Here is a 19,154-nt window from a genome sequence, read left to right on the forward strand (position 1 = left end):
GTCCGTTGTTAATGCCGCCTCCTCCAGGAAACCTTCCTGATTCCTCCAACCAGAGAATTACTTCTCTCTGAGCCACCACTGAACTTGTGCCACCTCTATGACCACCTTCCTTCTCTGACTGATTCCTCATTAGGTGTGTATTGATTTGATGCCCCAATTGTAAATGCAAGGCAGAGACAGGGACTGTGGGATCTTTTAAGGTCCCATCTCTTGGTATTCATGCCCTTGTGTAATCCCCTCCCCTTGAATGTGGGCTGGAGCTAGTGACTCACTTCTAATGAAGACTGGACTAGAGCACAAGTCACTTCCAAGGTTATGTTATAAACGACTATGGCTTCCGTCTTGGGCGCCCTCTCTCTCTTGCATGCTCACTTTTTTTTTTTTTAATTAATTAATTAATTTATTTATTTATTTTTGGCTGTGTTGGGTCTTGGTTTCTATGCGAGGGCTTTCTCCAGTTGCGGCTAGCGGGGGCCACTCCTCATCGCGGTGCGCGGGCCTCTCACTATCGCGGCCTCTCCTGTTGCGGAGCACAGGCTCCAGACACGCAGGCTCAGTTGTTGTGGCTCAGGGGCTTAGTTGCTCCGTGGCATGTGGGATCTTCCCAGAACAGGGCTCGAACCTGTGTCCCCTGCATTGGCAGGCAGATTCTTAACCACTGCGCCACCAGGGAAGCCCGCTTGCTCACTTTGATGAAGCCACATGCCATGATGTGAGCTGCCCTATGGAGAGGCCCATGTGGCAAAGAACCAAGGCTATCAGCCAACCCACCCCTGAGAATCTAAATCTTACCAAAGACCACTGAGTGAACTTAGAAGTGGATCCTGCCCCAGCTGAACCTTGAGAAGACTGAGGCCCTGGCCAACACCTTGACTACAGCCTTGTGAGAGACCCTGACGTAAAGGATTCCACAGAGCTACACCCAGATCCATGACCCTGTTGTTTAAGTGGCTAAGCTGTGGGCTAATCTGTTACTCAGCAATGCATAACTAATTCAGAGACTTAACTTTCTTGGTAACCCCTGCAACATATACACTAGAGTTTGGCACACACTGGACACTCAATAATTAAATCGCATTAAACTCCCTGAATGACTTAAAGCAAGTCACTCCCCATTTCTGGGCATGAGAATTACTTAAAGGGTTTGTTAAAACATAGATTGTAGGTTCTGATTCAGTGGGTTTAGGATGAGGGCTAAGAATCTGTACCTCTAAAAATGCAGGTGACACTGATGTTGCTGGTGCAGGGACCTCCCTTGGAGAACCACTGGGCTAGACTGCGGTCCACAGAGCTGGGAGCTCCCAGGAGCCTTCCCATGTCATGGACGGGGGGGCAGTGTGGGCACCGCTCCGGGCTACCAGTTCCATCAAAGCAGCTCTTTTACGTCTTCAATCCACTAGATATATTTGGTGAGATTTTATTTTTAAAAAGGGATATGGGTCTAAAAGATAACGTGTAAAAGCACTGTACACTCCATGATGGATGGTAGGGCATGATATTCCCCAAACTAAACAAGATAGGCAGACAAAATGAAAATATTTTAAATAGGTTGTCAATCATTCTTAACATGTCTCCAGTTATCTGGGACATAGCTAGGTGTCCCCTTCTCCCCTGAAGTAAGTTAGAAACCTGCAAAGAGAACCTCCCACCCAAGGCAGTGTGGGGTCATCTGGGGAGCACTAGATTTGGCACCTTCCTGCCCTCAGGCCCACAGCAAATCAATCTCTCATTCCCGTCAATTCCATCAGCTAAATCTCTCCCCTCTCCCTGCCTTCTCTTCCGTGGCCTTGGTCAGGACTCTTCAATTTCTCACCTCAATCACTGCAATAGCCACCTCCTGGCAGGTACCCCCAGGTAGGCCAATCGCTAATGCTTAAGGACTCAGCTCCCCGGAAGTCCAGCTCTCTAACTCCCACCCCTTCCCTTGCACTCCCATAATCCTCCTCACATCCCTATGGCTGCACTCATCACAAGACCTAATAATGATCTACTCTTTCCATCCCACTAGACTGAGCTTCTCAAGCAATGGGGGGGGGGATCCAAGTTTTCCTCATCTTTGCAGCTCAGGACCTGACACAGTGTTTAACAGAGTCACAGGCTCACAGTCCCACATGATTAGAGCACCAGCAGCTGCAGTAAACACTTCACACCGTATTACCTTATTTAATCCTTTTTTGGTAGGCTTCCCTATTTTATGGATGAGAAAATGAAAGCACCAAAAAGCCAAATAATTTGTCCAGGGTCACATGGCTAATAATTGCTGGCTTCAAGGCACAACCCAGGCATTCTGGCTCACGTTCTCTAAGCCATGTTGCCCTACATATCCTGAGGTCCTGAGGGCAAGGACAGCAGAAGCCCACTGCTCCCAGTGACTGGTATATATACAGTAGGTACTCATTGTTGAATGAAGTAAGGTTGAATGAGGAAATCGATGAGAGGGTTTGAGTCCCAACTTCATCACAAGCTGACTGTGTGACTTGATCGGAGACTTTCAAAGCCTCAGTTTCCTCATCAGAAGATGGAGAATAATACTCGTTCTGCTTGCTTCTTAGAGTTATCCAATTCAATTCAATTATGAATTCAACAGTTTTTAAGCACTTATAAAGTAGGCCAGGCAGTGTGGTGGGTGCTGGGTTACAAACATAAATAGAACACGAATCCTGTACTTAAGTACTCCTCTATCATAGGTGGGACAACTCAAACACAAATAACTACGATACAGTGTGATAACACTGTTAACAGAACTATATACAAAGGTCTAAGGCAGGGTGCTCCCCCCTGGCTGGGGAAGTGTGAAAGTTATTAAAATGTACAAAAAAGCAGATTACAGGGCGTCCTGTTTCATATACTAGTCCAGGTATCTGATTTCATAGAGGTCTGCATCGTTCATCATCTCTGAGCTACGTTACAACTCGGTAAATTACAGAAAGCATAGAGTAATGCAGATGATTTTATCCATAGAAATGCAAATGGATTTTCCTCAGTGGAATGCAATTGATTATTTGATTATTACCCTGTGGATACAGACCAATTTTGCAGCTATTTGTAAATTCATTTCAGCATTCCTGATCTCATATATGTGTGTGTTGTTGGAATTATTTGAACCAGTTATAACATCTTTCTGGGTCCCTCATTGATTAATAAGTTGAATAAATCTTTGCCGTGTGTTCATTTTCTATTTCTATGGGAATCGTGATTTTATCTTTAAAAAAACATATCCTTTAACAGGAGATTTTTAAAAATACCCATGCTTGGAATTCCCTGGAGGTCCAGTGGTTAGGACTCCGTGCTTTCACTGACGAGGGTGAGGGTTCAATCCCTGGTAGGGGAAGCGCAGCAAAAAAAACAAAAACAAAAACAAAACCCCATCCATGCTCAAGCCCTACCACAGGCCAATTAAATCCGAATCTCAATGGGTGGGGCCTGAACAACTGTATTTTTTAAAAGTTTCCTACATGATTCTAAGATGCAGATGGAGTTGAGAACCACAGATTCTCAGTAGGAACACGGTAGGAGGAAGGAAGAAAACTAACATTTACTGAGCCCCTTACTGAATGCTTAGTAGATCAAGTGGATCATTGAATTATCTCATTCAATTCTCACAAAAACCCTGTGACCATTTACCCATTTTACAAGTGAGAAAACTGAAAACCAGAGAGGTTAAGTGACTTGCCCAAGCTCACACAGCTAGGCACAGCTGGGATCTAAACCTAAGAATGTCTAACTCCAAAGCTCATTTTATATTTATATATATATATATATAATTTGAAGATCTAATTGGCTTTATTAAATGATTCACGAATCGGGCAGCATCTCATCTAGGAAGCCCAGAGATACTCCCCAAGGCTCATTATATTTTTACTTCATCTAACTGCCAAGAGTCCTCAAGCATTATGAAAGCCAAATAAAGATGAGGTTTACTTCACAAGCATTTATAGAAGCCTCCCTGTGTGCAAGGCCATGGGAAGGACATTGAGTTGAATAAGACTGGGTTCCTGCCCCACCCCACAAATTCCATAACGATCTTATAACTCTGGTTGCAAAAGAGTTCCTGCATTTTCCTCTCCTGCCCTTTCTAATTCTTAATACTACGTGTCTTCAGATGCAAAGAAAATTTCTCCTAATAGCTTTCTAGAATGTAGACTATTCCAGGAAAACACCCAGGTTCGAGAGAATCCTCTCTTAAGAAAGGGACCTACCTCCTCCTCAATGCACTGCCTTCCTCTCTCAAACACAATAAAAAAATCCCTCCGACAGAATTTTATATAAACCTCAGCCCAGAAGGGGCAAGTATTCCTTTGTGCAGCCTTCCATCTCCCTCCACTCCCGGCAGAGACTCCAAGGAAAACACCCATTAGGGAAGATGACAGCGCTGCTTTTAAAATGGCACTTGAAGCTCAGTAGGGGGGAATTCCCTAGAGATTGATCTCTGCTGGAGAAGAAAATGGAGTTCCCCTGGAAACAGGACACGGAGGGGGACTCCAAGGGCACCCAATATCTCCTAGAGCAGGAAAGGGGACAAGTGAGCCTGGCTGGGCGGTGATAAATTACCAGGACCGGGGTAATTAACATATATGCACATCCTAAACTACTGCGAATGAAATCTTAAACCCAGGGACTTACTAAAGATGTTTTATAGCCTTCATTACTTGGGCTAATAACAAAGGAAACAAAATGTGAAAACTTGGATTTTAAAAATCCAAGAAGCCACTGGGTCCGTGTCAGACCCAATTTATACCCCTATTAATGACGGTCAGAACACAGCTGAACTGATGTTTAAAAAAATAATAATAATAATAATTTGGTTGTATTTCGTTCTACATAGAGAATTAGAGATTTCAAGCCAGAAGGGACTTGGAGAGATGAGGTTTTAGCAGTGGGAGGCACGCAAAGGCACGAGATCTGACTCTGCTAAGGGGGGCTTGGGGAGGAGGGGAAGGTAGGTTAACCCCTCACCACTCGCAATCCTGCGCCAAGCCAGCCCTGAACGCCCTTCCAGGTCCCCGGAAGGGCCTGTCCCTCCCTCCATTCCATTCTGAAGCCCTTTGTCCACACTTGGTCTCTAAGGATGGGAGGGGGCCTGACACTGCTCAAGTCTGGGGCACAGACCACCAAACACTGGTAGGCACAGGAATTCTCTGATTAACAAAGCTGCAGGGAAGCCCAAAATCTGCTTTGTTTTACCAAGTGATTCTGATACAGAGAACCCTAGAGAATTGTTGGGTAGGTGGCAAGTGTGGACTGGGGAGGCTGTGGTGTGAAATTGGGGAAGGGGTTGAGCAGTCGGGGAGGTGAGGGGACTTTGACCCCAGGGGCTGGGACAGCCTCCCAGAGAGGAGAAAGTACAAATGAGAAATAAGCCTGGAAATTAGGGTATTCACCGTCTGAAAAGCTTACTTCTTGTCCCTGGCAACAAAACCCAGTGGGAAAAGCTTCTGACATGTCACAAAAGATGCTCCCAAGGGTTCCTAAAACCCCTATGACTAAGTCCCAAGAATATCAATTAAGCAGCATTAATTACATATCGTCAGTTTGAGCGAGACCCTCAAAGGGGAGGCAGACTTGAAACTTCTTTGAGGACTAAATTAAGTGGCTCCCAGGGGCTGTGCTACACATAGAAGTCGAGATTTATGGGGGCAGGTGGGCAGCTGTCCCGCCAAACTGCCCTGGGACAAGGGCCAGTGCAGGGCTGGGATTGAGAACCCAGGTCAGGCAGTAAGGTCTTCCCTTCCCACATCCAACTACAAGGCCGGTAAGGGGCAAGCCTATGTCAAGACATGGGCCTCCTGACCTGCAGGGGGCACTGGGCTGGCAGTTAGTCCTAGACTGATTTGGAGGCTTGTTCTCCATGCCGGAGAGTCTCCTGCTGCCGCCCCACCCTGTCCAGCTCCTTCTCCGTCCTGCTCTACATTCCAGGAGATTGTTTCCCGTCAAACTCCATCACCTGGTTCCCTTGCTCTGTGGGTTCCAGTTGGGTTTGGCCAGTGGGAGGCACTGGCAGATGGCAGATGGCAGATGGGAGACGGGAGATGAGAGAATGTGGGCTATTTCCTCAGTCTCTGGCCCAGTCTCAGCACCATGGTTCTGGGAGGGGCTGCTCTCCCCACGCCCACCACCACGCTCACCTCTCACTCACACACAATAACATTGTCTCCTCCCACTGCTCCTGCAAGCCTGGGTGGAAACAGCTCCCTGTTGTTGCCAGGCCCTGGGTGCTGCACTGTCCCTTGTGGGTGTCCTCAACCTCACCCGTACCTTTGAAAGAAATCCATTAAATCTCTTCAGTGAAAACAACTGAGTAGAATTCTCTTTCCTGCTGGGACCCTGACTGATATATTTTCTCTCTCACAAACACATTCACACACTCATACCATTTCCAACTCACCTGAACACAAACGAAGAATGGTCCCCACCCCTACCCCATTCTTCTTAGACACGGTAACGTTCATGTCACCAGTAAAGTGTGTGACTCCTGCCCATGCAGCCTAGGTACCCAAGGTCTGTGACAGCCCTCTGGGATGCAGGGTCCCAGCCCAGCCATCCTACCTGTGGGCCTTGGTGGGGACTCTCACCACAGCCTCTGCTTTGTAGAAAGTAGTCATCCCAGCCCCACCCACACAGATGCCAGAGAGCCCAGCAGGGAAGGGCAACTGCTAGATTAGAACCAGCTCTGAGTGGGCTGTGACACCCTGAAATTGAATGCAAATATCTGTACATGTCCTCATTTTCTGGGGAGAGAAGCCATGGTTTTCATCAGTTTCTCAAAGGGAAGCATGTCTTCAGAAAGCTTTAAGAACCACTAATTCTAGCTTTGGAAGGCAGATCTTAGGGGTTCCCACATAAGGTAGTAAAGTGAAGTAGTAAATAGAGCAGTCTGAGGCCAGGCTTCCTGGTTTCAAATCCTGGCTCTGCTATTCACTGGCTGTGTGACCTTGGCTAAATCCCTTTGTTAGGGAACCGTTGACCGAAACTGCCCACCTTGGCCAGGCACCATGATAACCACTTGTATAAGTTTCTCACAACAGGAGGTCCTGATAAGGAACAGGGTGCTGCTGCTGAAAACTAACTGGAAGAATTTGGGAGGGGCCAGCCCATAATATGTCCTACTAACCTCCCAGAATCCTTTCGCTGGAATCCATCTTGGCTGAGAGATGCACGCACCACCAGGAAGGATCCTGAGTCAGACCAAATATGGGCCAAGCAAGATGATTGGCCAGAGACAACCCAGAAACTAACCCCATTACCATAAAACCTGAGACTGTGCTCCACGTGGCAGAGCAGTTCTCCTGGGTTCCCTTACCCTGCTGCTCTCCACCCGGGCACCCCTTCCCAATAAAGTTTTTTGCTTTGTCAGCGTGTGTGTCTCCTCAGAAAATTAATTTCCGAGTGTTAGACAAGAGCCCACCCTTGGGCCTTGGAAGGGGTCCCCCTTCCTGCAACACCTTCACCTCTCTGCCTTAATTTCCTCTCCCATAAAATGGAAATGACCATTTATCCACACTTTATAGAGTTGTTGGAGGCTTAATTGATTTAGTGTATGTAATATACTTAGAAAAGAGCCTGGGACATAAAACATGCTCTGTAAATTTGTGATTCCACACTCTGGTTCTTTATAAATCCCAAATCCTGGCCCAGCCACCCAGGAAGTATATATCTCCCAAGTCTCTGAACTCTGAGATGCTCCTGGCCCTAACCGCTAACATTTCCTACCCACCTTCCATGCCTGAGAAGGTTTCTATGCTCCATCTAAAGGGGTCCTCTGTGCTTAAGTCCCCTGGAGGTCCCAGTTCTGTGTGGTTTCTCTCCACATAACTTCCACATACAGGGTGAGGCTGAGGGGAAAATTCAGGGCTGGCCCTTTGCTCTTACAAACCAGCTGCTCCATTAAGATCAAGGCTCTGCCCTCCCTGTGGGCTCCCCTCAACACCTCAGTTAGAAAAAAGGCAGTAGAATATGTAAATTTTGCTTAGCCACCCAGGCCTAGAGAAGAAAATTCACTCTGGCCACTGCAGGGAAGGGAAGGTAGGAGGAGCCCTTGGGCAAGGAGGCTGCTAATGAGAATGGGGGGAGGGGTGCCCTTGGCCCACTCATCCCCAGCTCAGACACTAGACATGCAGAACAAAGGCAGCCTGGGAAGAGGCTCTCTCTGTTGCTTCCAGATTTCTAAAATCTGGTCCTCTTCTTCCTCACAATCCACTTGCTGGGGGCAGTGACAGAAAGCAGCTCAGGGATGTCTCCCACCATGTCGGTCAACTCCCCACAGATGCCCATGGCTGGTGGGGTAGGCACTGGGGGCTGGAGCCAGGGAGGTGCAGAGAGGTAGCCAGGCCAGTGGCCCAGGAGCCCCACTGGCCAGGGTTCTGTTACTTATTATCTATGTGAGACCACCTGGGTAACACCTCGGAAGGTGCATTTCCCCATCGCTAAAACAGAACATCCTTCCTTCTTCAGGGGAAAGCTAGAGGGAAATGTGCATGAAAGGCTGCACTGAGCATCTGTTGCACAGTTGGTCTTCAATACAGTGATAACAACTGTCACCAAGCCCTACCAGGTGCCAGGTGCTAAGTGTTTTCCATATATTAACTCATTTAATATTCATAATAACCTTATGAGGCAGTACTATTATCATCTTCATTTTACAGAAAAGTAAACTAAGATAAGGCTCAGAGAGACTGAGTGACTTGCCCAAGGTCACACAGCTAATGGGTGGAAGGAACAGGATTCAAACTCAGGCATTCTGGCTCCTAATCAATTAGGAGTTGATCGAGTCACTCACCAATAAGAGGTTAATACTGTGAATGAGGCTGGGACTGTGTCCTATCAGTCTTTACCCCAGCCCAACCTCTGAACTTCTTCAGTGCTGACTGTCCCTTCCACCTGGTTAATTCCTCCTGTGGGGCTGGGTGGTTCTACAGGTCAGGTGGCACAGGTGAGCGCCCCTGATCTATTCCTCTGCTCAACCCCCACCCCACCTCTAACCCCTACACACACACACACACACACACACACACACACACCCCACAGTCCTGGTCCTTCCTATGATTTCCGTAAACATTCATTGATTAACAAGTTGACTCAGAACTGAAGATTTTAGGGCCAGAAGGAACCAGATCCTCTCAACCAATGAGAAAAGAGAGGCAGGGAAGCAGGGATGGGGTGCTCTGACAGAGGTCACATAGCTGATTAGGAAACGGGCAGTGACAAGAGCCCAGGCCAGGCGGGGCTCTGGCTCTGAGCAGTGCCCTCTTGTCCCAGAAGCCTGTCTATGCCCCCCTCTCCCAGGTTTCTCCCTTCCATCAAATCCTCCTCCTCCTTCCGCTTTGTATCGTGACTTCTCATCTTCACAACACTTCCACACATTCATGATCTCATTTAACCCCCCACTGACCCCCATGGAGATGATTTTATTATCATCCCCATTTTACAGATGAAGAAACAGAGCTCCAGGAGGCCGGGAGGGAGGGCCAGGGCTCCCAGGAGTGACAGGATCTCGGTGTTCACCGCGATCCCCTGCCTCAGTAGTGAGTGGGTGGCTCTGCAAGCCTGAACAATCTTAACAGCCCCTGAATTAAGCAGCTCTTGCCTTTTTACAAATTACAGCTGGATGAAGCTTCAGAGACCTCCCCCCCAGCTGCGAAGCCCCCAGTGACTGTGCTGGCCAGGACAGAAGGAGGCCAGAGCTGACAGACAGCTCTCTACCTCCAAGCTGCCCACCCTTCCCCAGCGGGAGCTCCCCTGTAATTTTCATATATTACTGATGGCTCCTTAATGGCAGATTCTAACGTCTCGCTGCAGAGCCCAGCCCCTGAGCCCTCATGAATCATGTTCACCGGGATTAAAATTAGAGGCCAGAAATCTATCTGACTCAAATACAAATAGGACAAGGGAATCTGCTTGGCTCTGGGAATAGGGGACTGGGTGGGTGTCCAGGGCTGGGGAGAATGGCCAGAGGTCTGGGCATCAGGCAGGAGGGCATGGGTTGTGGGGAGGGGCACAGAAGTCCCATGCCAGGTCCACCACCATCTTGGGTCTGGAAATTTCTCTCAGGTTCTCTCACGGGAGGGGTCCAGGATTCTGTGGTCATCTCTTCCTTGGAGAGTAAGGAAAACGAGGCCCAGAGAAAGCATGGGGCTTACCTAAAGGCACACAGAGCAAACCATGACTTCTGTGGCCTGGTGGCCTCCCAGACCATTTCCTGTTTTGTCAAGGCCTCTAGCTGAGGAAGGGCAGAGGTGGAGATGGGGGACCTGAGGCTCCAACGGCCTTCGCAGTGCTCAGGCCTGGACAGAGACGGTTCCAGTTCTGGCCCCAGACACCAGCAGTGGCCTGTGAAATTTTATCAAGCTTTATAATAAAAGACTTCCTGCCAAAAAGCTTAGTTCCTAATTAGCCATTGTTCCAGATAATCTGTTAAATTGTCCCAGCTCCTGGGGGAGTGGCCCTTTTACCAATAAGCCCGGCTGCCGACCTGCTGGCAAAACACTCTCCACTGGCTTGTCCTTCTGGTCCTGCCTGAGCGGCTGAGCCTTGGGTCTGGCTGCAGCACTTCTGGGGGAATGGGGGAGCCTGAGAAAGCCTGCCACAATCGCACCTGTCCCCCAGCACACCCCAAAATGTCTATGGTTCCTATCAAATGGCATCAAGACGTCTGAAATGATAGCATCAGTGGTTTCTTCCTTATACACCATCAGTGAAATGATAGCATCGGTGGTTTCTCACTTAAGGGCTTCTTATAGGAAGAGCCATTATCGAGCATTCTCTATGTGCCAGGCCCTTTACATGAATTAACTCCTTTAATCCTCACAGCAGGCTTGTGAGCCTAAGCATTTGCCTAAGCGCCCCAGCTGGGAAGGTGGTGGCCTGGATTTGGACCCAGTTACCTTGACTTCAGAGCCCACGCTCTCAACAGTTCAGCTGCAGCTATGAAGTGTGCCTGGACACTAACGCCAAAGAGTAAATAGATTTATCAGCTACCAAGGGACCTGGCCTAGATCCTCGGGGTTTACTAGAAAGGCAGACTCCTTTCTTTAAAGGGAATCTTAGGCTCCTGTCCAATGTATCACACAGAACTAACAAACACCTCTGGCTGAATGGGGGAAGGGGTGGCAGGAGCCACACACAAATTCACAGTTGGCCCCTGAGGCACCACATCAAACCCTGGAGCTAGAAAAGCCCATTTTGAAAGTCAGTGGCCTGGGCAGATGAGAGGAGCCCGGACTCAGACTCAGAAGACCTCACCACACCCCAGCTCTGCCACTTGCTAGCAGTCGCTGGGCGAAGCGAGGACCCCTCCATCCAACTGCTTCCTCATCTGGGATGTGGTGAGGGCCAAGGCAGATCACACGGTGCTGCTGATGTGGAGACTGCATGGGTAGTAGGAATGTCAGTCATCCTCCTATTGAGGATCAGCAGGACCGGGACAGAGCCGCCTCATAGCTTTATCTGACTGTATTGCATAATAATAATATTTAAAGTATTGAGCACAACAAGGCACTGAGGTGATTCTGTCATTACGTCCCATCACAGCCCAGTGAGCAGGCATCAGGGTCCCAGGGTCCCATTTTGCTGATGAAAAAAACTAGGACTGAGAGAGGTTAAGGGAAGTGGAAAAGTCAGGATTTGAAGGGACATTGTAAGCAGGTTCTAAAGCCCTAACCTTAAAACTGGGAACAGGTACCTGTGGACTCACCTGGTCCCTGAAGTAAGGTCTTGGTCCTAGACTGCCTGCTCCTGATGACAGGGAGTCAAGGCCCTGGAAATTCAACTGTGTGACAAGAGCAAAAACCACTAAAGGCTGCCCAAGGGACCCAAGGCTCAAGAGGGCCCTTTCTTTGCAGAGGCAGACTCCTCTCTGCAAAAAGGGGAGAGTCTGGAAAGCCAACCCCATGCTGGCCTGGGAATCCACCTGCTAGCGAGGCTTGCCTCCTGCTTTGGGCTTTAGCAACAATAACAGTCCATTCATTACTTTAAATCTTTTGATAAAGGTCTACATTTTATGACGGGGGCCAGGTCCTGTGCTGGTCATCAGGGATCCCAATTGGGCTCACAGCCTAGTGGGCAGAAGGTCATTTCATTTCACATTTAAACTCTTGGCCATTGGACCAAGCGGATCCCCACTGCCCTTGCCCACCCCATCTCATCCCAGGAGCTCCACAAACACTGCAAATTGTCTTCCTGCGTCTGCCCCTTCCCCTGCAATCTGCTCTGCACACAAGGGACAGAGTTATCTTTCTGAAACATAAACAAGGCTACATCACTCCCCTGCTCAAAACCCTCAAATAGCTTCTCATCACACTTAGAGCAGTGTCTGAACTCCTACATGGGCTACAAAGCCCTGCAGGATCTGCCCGTGCAAACTCTGTGACCATACGGCCCACTGTCTTTATTATTCACACCACTCAAACTGTACCAGTCTTTCTTTTGGTCCTTTGACAAAAAGAGCTTGTTCCCACCTTGGGGCTTCTGCACTTGCTGTTCCCTCTGCCTGGAACCTCCCCACCCCCAGACTAATGCATGGCACCACTTGGGGCTCAACTCGCATCACCAGCCCCTCAGCAGGGCCTCCCCTGACGCCCCTTTAACTAAAGCAGCTCCCTTCTCCCAGGTCAGTCTCTATTTCATCACACTGTCTTATCTTTTTCACAGCACTGATCAAACAGTACCTGAAATTATCCAATTTCTTTGCTGACTACACTAAGCCTCTCCGGAGTAGGGACGCTGCCTGTCTTGTTCTCCACTGTATGCCTGGATCAGTGTATGGCATATAGTAAGTGCTCAATAAATGCCTGTTCCTTGACTCCTGATTCTGGAAACTGTGATAAAATCTAAGACCACATACTCCCAACAGGGCTCCCAGGGGGGCGCCACCCTCCCCTCTGGAGCTGATCTCTAACCTCCCTCCAGCACACCCTGGACTGCAGTTGGACTGAGTCACAGCCAGCTAGCTCATGGACATGCAGGCCATTCCCACCCCCAGGTTTTGCTCATGTCGGGTCCCATTCCTGGAATGCCCTTTCCTCCTCCCACCATCCTTCAAGTCCCAAGTATGGTGCTGTCTCCCCCTGGAAGCCTCCTTAGCCCTCTTGATCTCTCCCTGCTGTGAAGTGCTGAGAATTCATGTCTAAACTACTTGGGAGGCTCTTGGACTAGTTGTGGTCTGGAACTTGGGGTCTCAGAGAGGATCTGTTCCAACACCCTCAACAAGATGAATAAATGAGGCTTTTAAATCCTTCTATAGGGCTTCCCTTATGGCGTAGTGGTTAAGAATCCACCTGCCAATGCAGGCAACACGGGTTCGAGCCCTGGTCCAGGAAGATCCCACATGCCGCGGAGCAACTAATCCCATGCACCACAACTACTGAGCCTGCACTCTAGAGCCCATGAGCCACAACTACTGAGCCCACGCGCTGCAACTACTGAAGCCCGCGTGCCTAGAGCCCATGGTCCGCAACAAGAGAAGCCACCACTTGCCGCAACTAGAGAAAGCCTGCGTGCAGCAACGAAGACCCAACACAGCCAAAAAATAAAAATAAATAAAACAAATTTTAAAAAATAAATAAATAAATCCTTCTATATATGTGTCTGTTCTCCCCAGCTCCCTGTAAGGTCTCTGAGGGCAGGGACCTCCCTGCTACAGCTTTGCACCCTGGAGGATACCACAGTGTCTTACCTAAGTTACTTCCCTTCTCTTGGCCTCCACACTGCTATTTATAGAATGGGCTACCTGGGATAAAGTATATAAACTGCCTGGTACATTGCCCGGCACCATCAGTGATCTATTAACAAGAGCTATCTTTTACCAAGTGCCTACTTGGCTCCTCCAACTTATCCTATGTTATCTCAAATCCTTAGACAATCCAGAAGATAAGTATTGTTAGTTGTCCATATTACATGTGAGGAATCTGAGGCTCAGAGGGGATAAGTGTCTAGGCCACACAGCTCTAAGTACCAGGGTCCTGAAACAAACCCAGGTTTGTCTGACTCTTAAAACTGCCCAGGACCCCACCCCTCCTCCATGGTCTGGGCATAATCTGTACCTGCCTGCAAAGTTGTTATAAGGATTAGGGATGATGAGTATGAGATGCTGGACACATGGCAGGCACTCAGTAAAGGATGCCTGTTGTTACACAGATTTTCCATACATCTTGGTTGATTCTTTGAGTAACTTAAATAATCAGAGTTATCAGGGAGCAATCTTGGCTGCTGGGACAGAGGTGTCTGGGGAGCTCAGAGAGAGCTTAAGGTGGATCAGAGCTGGATAAAGGAAAGGGCATGGTGGAGAATTTCCTCTGGAGGAATAGAGTGAGGGTGGGCAGTACGCCAGACTGGGGGCTATGAGTGTTTGGATGCAGGGAGAGGGACAGAGCTAAGAAGAGCTTCTTCCCTAAGATAGCGGGTAACAGGCCCTGAGGTAGGGAGGGAAAAGCCTGGAGTCAAATAGCTTGGATTTTGTTCTACTGTCTGTAACACATTATTTTAAATTATTTTTTAATGAGTTTCATCCATCTGATGAGTGGGAGTTACATTTGAAAGACCCTAATTAGGAGGCCTCACCTTTAATACGTTATCTCCTGGGTACTGGAGAGCCCTATTAACAGAGGGATGTTAGCAATGACTTTTCACAACCAACAGGAAGGTGTAGAGAGACATCTGGATGGTTAGGAGTGCTGTACAAGCACTTAAGCACTTGCACAAGCAGGGAGTGAGAATCTGCAGAGACCAGTTACCTCATGCCTTGGGGAGTGGGCCTGGGCTTCTGATACCCCTGGGTTCTCCCACAGGTGGAGGCTGCTGTGGCCTGATCCTTACCAACCCTGGAACATCATCCCTCGGCCGGCTTCCAGAAGACTTTCAGGCAAGAGGCAGGCCCAGGGACCTCTCTGAGCTTATAAGGACAGGTGTGTGACTAGGGGCCACTTACTAATATTAGGTTAGAGTCTAACCTTAACTGTTAGACCATATGAAATTGCCAAAATTTTCAATTTGCAGATTCATATGGTTCAATCTAACTCACAGGTGCGTGCGGCAGAAATGAGCCTGAGACCTGCTTTCACGGTTGTGTAGGCCCTGGCGTCGAGGTTGAGCAGAAGCAGAGATGTGCCTGCACCCACTCCTGACTGTGGGAGGCTGCAGGTCTCTGTCCCAAAGGCTTGGCAGCTGTGGACGGCCAACCAGGGTTAGGTGGCTTCATAACAGATTGAGTCCCAGCCCCACACTGATGAAATGCATGGCCTTGCACAAGCCGCTTCAGCTTTCCCTGTCTCAGTTCCTACCTCGGATCTGGGCCAATCACATCTCCTCACAGTTGGCTGCAGCATTAGGGATGTGCCAGCAGAGCACACAGCAAGTGCTGAATCCATGGTAGTTCCTGTCTTATGACCATGTTTAGGGTAGTCCAAGTGGGAGAGGCTCTAACACCAGGCTAAGAAGTTGATGTTTTGTCTTAGAGCCTTGGGAAATGGGTGAATTCCTGAGCTGTGATTTGGAGAGCCACAGGAAAAAGCCCTGTTCTGTTCAGGAGGAGGTAAAAAGGAGACTTTGGGGATGAGCCTGGGGGTGACCTTTGGGGCCAGAGCCAGGGAGGATGGTCGGGGTCTTATAGGGGGCAGGAGGCAGACAGGCCACCACCAGAGAGGCAGGGTTTCGCGGGCAGACTGAGAGGAGATACCCAGGATAAACACCAGCAGGGGACAAAGGCGCCACAGAGGCTGGAAGCGGGGCTCCTGCACCATCCGCGGCCACCATCCTGGTGGCTGGTATGCCATGCTACAATGCTCTGGGCACGACACAGGGATGACATCCCTGTGTCCGGCCTTTCCTGAAAAAGCCCCTCCTGATGAGGGACTCCTCACACACAGGGTTGGGATGCTTCCCTTCAAGCCCCTCTCCCCCTGGAAGCCCTCACTCCTTGGAGCGAATCAGGTCCTACAGCCCCAGGCTGAGGAGGGTGCCTGAGCTGGGCAATGGCACACTGCAGTTGATATTTCCAGGCATTTCACAAGCATTATCTTAGTTAGTCCTTCCAAGAAGCTCTCCTAACCCCATTTTACAGATGAGTAAGATGAGACTTGGAGAAGATAAATACCTCATCCAGGTCACATGGTAAATCTCAGAGCTGGGATGGGCATCAAGTTCAGGGCATCAACTGACAAGGTATTTGACTGTTATTCATGATGTCCTTAGGGACCAGATGCAGAAATACGAGATGGGTTATAACAAAGTTATGTAGATCCTAGGTGGCTGAACAGCACTCCCCAAAGGTCAACTAGATAACTGAGATCAGTCTGGGAAAAGGTCTCTAGTGGAGGACCACAGCACTCCATCCCATTCAACCCCTATCACTCACGCGGACAATGACTGCAGCTGACCCAGGACAAGGAGGCAGAACCAAGATGCTGAATGCACAGTCATAATTCAACGTGATCTTCACAGACCATAACAACAGACTGAATCTGCCAAATGACATGTAACAGAGATAAATGTAAAATTTCACATCTAGATTCAAAAACTCAATTGCCAAATCTGAGCTGGAGGAATTCTGTTTGGATAGCAGCTTGTTTGAGGAGGATACAGGAGCCCCAAAACTCAATATGAAGTAAGTCGAAGACACCTGCCAAAAAGGCCAGTGGAATTCTAGGTAATGTCGATAGATATATAACCCTTGGAAACAAACACACAGAATGCATGATTGTCTAGTCCAAGCCCCTGTGAGGAGGGAGCCAGCCCATGCTGCTCTGAGCTGGAGAAGGGAATGGTGCAGGACACACACTTTGGGAAGAACATTGACAAATGGAAGTGTGTTCCAGGGAGTGTGCCCAGACTGGCAAAGGGACAAGAGACAGTTATATAAAGAGGAACTCTTGATAGAAATGGTCACATTCTAGGTCTGCCCCAAAGTGTACTAACAGGGCCATGTGAGCTGTCCTCAAACATTGAAAGAATATGTGGGGGACTTCCCTGGCGGCACAGTGGTTAAGAATCTGCCTGCCAATGCAGGGGACACGGGTTCGAGCCCTGGTCTGGCCCTGGTCTGGGAAGATCCCACATGTCGCAGAGCAACTAAGCCCTTGTGCCACAACTACTGAGCCTGCGCTCTAGAGCCCTCGAGCCACAACTACTGAGCCCGCATGCCACAACTACTGAAGCCCGCGCACCTAGAGCCTGTGCTCCACAACAAGAGAAGCTGCTGCAATGAGAAGCCCGTGCACTGCAACGAAGAGTAGCCCCCGCTTGCTGCAATTAGAGAAAGCCCACGCACAGCCACGAAGACCCAACACAGCCAAAAATAAATAAATTAAATAAATAAATTTTTTTAAAAAATAAGAATATGTGGAAGAGAAAATCAACTTACTTGCACATCTAAGGAGTGTGGAATTAGGAACGAGTGGAATTTTGCCCTTTATATATAACTCTATTATAGTTCTGACGTCATGTTCTAGAAACTACTTTCACATTAACCACTCTGTGCTTCAGTTTCCTGTTTTGTTAAATGGGGCCAATAATAATAATAACAATAACAATAATAATGCTGCTGCCACCTCCTTCACAGGGTTGTTGTGAGGATTAAATGAGTTACTACAGTAAGTGCTTTTTAGAACAGTGCCTGGTACATCACTGTTAGATATGTGTTTGCTATTAGCATTACTATTGCAGTTATTGTTGTTTTTGTTACCTCCCTGAATTGAAAGTGAGCTCTGGCTGTAGACAGTGTCTGGTCACCCTTTGTGTCCCCAGCATTCATCTCCCAGCACACAGTAAGTTGAGTCAAAGTTATGTGGAGGCTCATGTCAAGATGCTCCGAGGAAGATCATCCCGAATATTCAGAGATGAACTGTCATTCCCAGCTGGTGTGAAGATGTTCAGCGGGCTGAGGTTGCTCAAAAATAGACTGAGCGCTCAGGCAGGGACATGCGGGCGTGGCGGCTGGGGCCACATGCTCTGCAGGTGGTGTGGGTTGATCAGTGGGACACCCTAAGATTCCATGATACCCATCTCCTCCTTTCTGAAGGGCCCTCAGCCTGGATAGCCACCTGGCAAGGGAGGGGCAGGGATCACCCCTACACTTTTCTTTTTTTTTTTTCTTTTTTCTTTTTTTTGGCTGTGGGGCTTGCGGGATCTTATTTCCCCGACCGGGAATTGAACCCTCACCCTCGGCAGTGAAATCATGAAGTCCTAACCACTGGACTGCCAGGGAATTCCCAATGTGAAATTCATTATTATTATTATTATTATTATTATTTTGGCTGCACCCCTACACTTTTCAAATGGGGAACCAAGCACAGCTCCCTCTTCCTAGTGAGAGAGTTTCTGGGACTCCTCCTACCTGGCCATCCTGCCTTTCCTGGGACATGCAGAAGGGCTTAGTAAGCCTTGATGCAAATAGTGGTCGATTTCCTGGGCTAAAATTACATCTTGAGTCAATTTTCACAAAGTGCAGTGACAGATTTAGGTGATGGGAAGACGAAGCTTTCTCTGAAGGCATTAAAATGACCCAAACAGTTAAAATCAGCTGAAACCTGGCAGCCAGGGGCTGTGAGAGCAGCTTTTATCCTTCTGTGGCCTTATGCAAACATGGGAGACCCTACCTGGAGAAACTGCTGTGCTTGCACTTGACTCCCTCCGGCCATGGAATGAGTATCTCTTGGCCAAGATTCCACTAACAGAGAGACTTTTTGCAATGAACTAGCAGGTGGAGCCATGGGAATGGGTTCGTGTTTACTGGGAAAAACAGGCTTCCATCCCAGGGACAGTTCCATAGAGATGGATCTGGATTATTCTTTAAACTCTCCCTTCCTGATACTTTCCTCTGCAGGTCACACAAAGAATCAGGCAAAGAAGTAGGGCCTTGATATGTTTGAGGGTATCTTTCCTTCTACAGAAATAGCTTGAAGCCTGTGTCCCAGGGGTAGCCCATGCAACAGAGCTCTGCCACCGTCACCCCTGAAGGCTGGGCATGGTGCTGATGGTCCCTTGTAAATGGGGTCAGTCTCCTCTCTGACATTCTGACCCTATGACCCCAGCAGTCCTCAGTCTGAGAGTCATGAGCTCCCTTCAGCTGCCTCTCCCTGTATCTTACCAGCCTCACACCCTGAACACCAGCCTCACTCATCTGCTCACCCTGTTTTGGATGGTCTCCATTTGCCCTCTGGATCTAC

The 19,154-nt window shown here is 48.7% G+C and overlaps 1 protein-coding gene across 4 annotated transcripts in view; it reads right to left on the minus strand.

The window, feature by feature from the left end:
• The window catches only part of CPNE5 (copine 5), a 99,383-nt gene that overhangs the window by 58,109 nt on the left and 22,120 nt on the right, over nt 1-19,154 (minus strand). The window lies entirely within an intron of this gene.

Source organism: Balaenoptera borealis, assembly GCF_965194805.1.
Source record: "Balaenoptera borealis genome assembly, chromosome: 12".
NCBI classification, from domain to species: domain Eukaryota; kingdom Metazoa; phylum Chordata; class Mammalia; order Artiodactyla; family Balaenopteridae; genus Balaenoptera; species Balaenoptera borealis.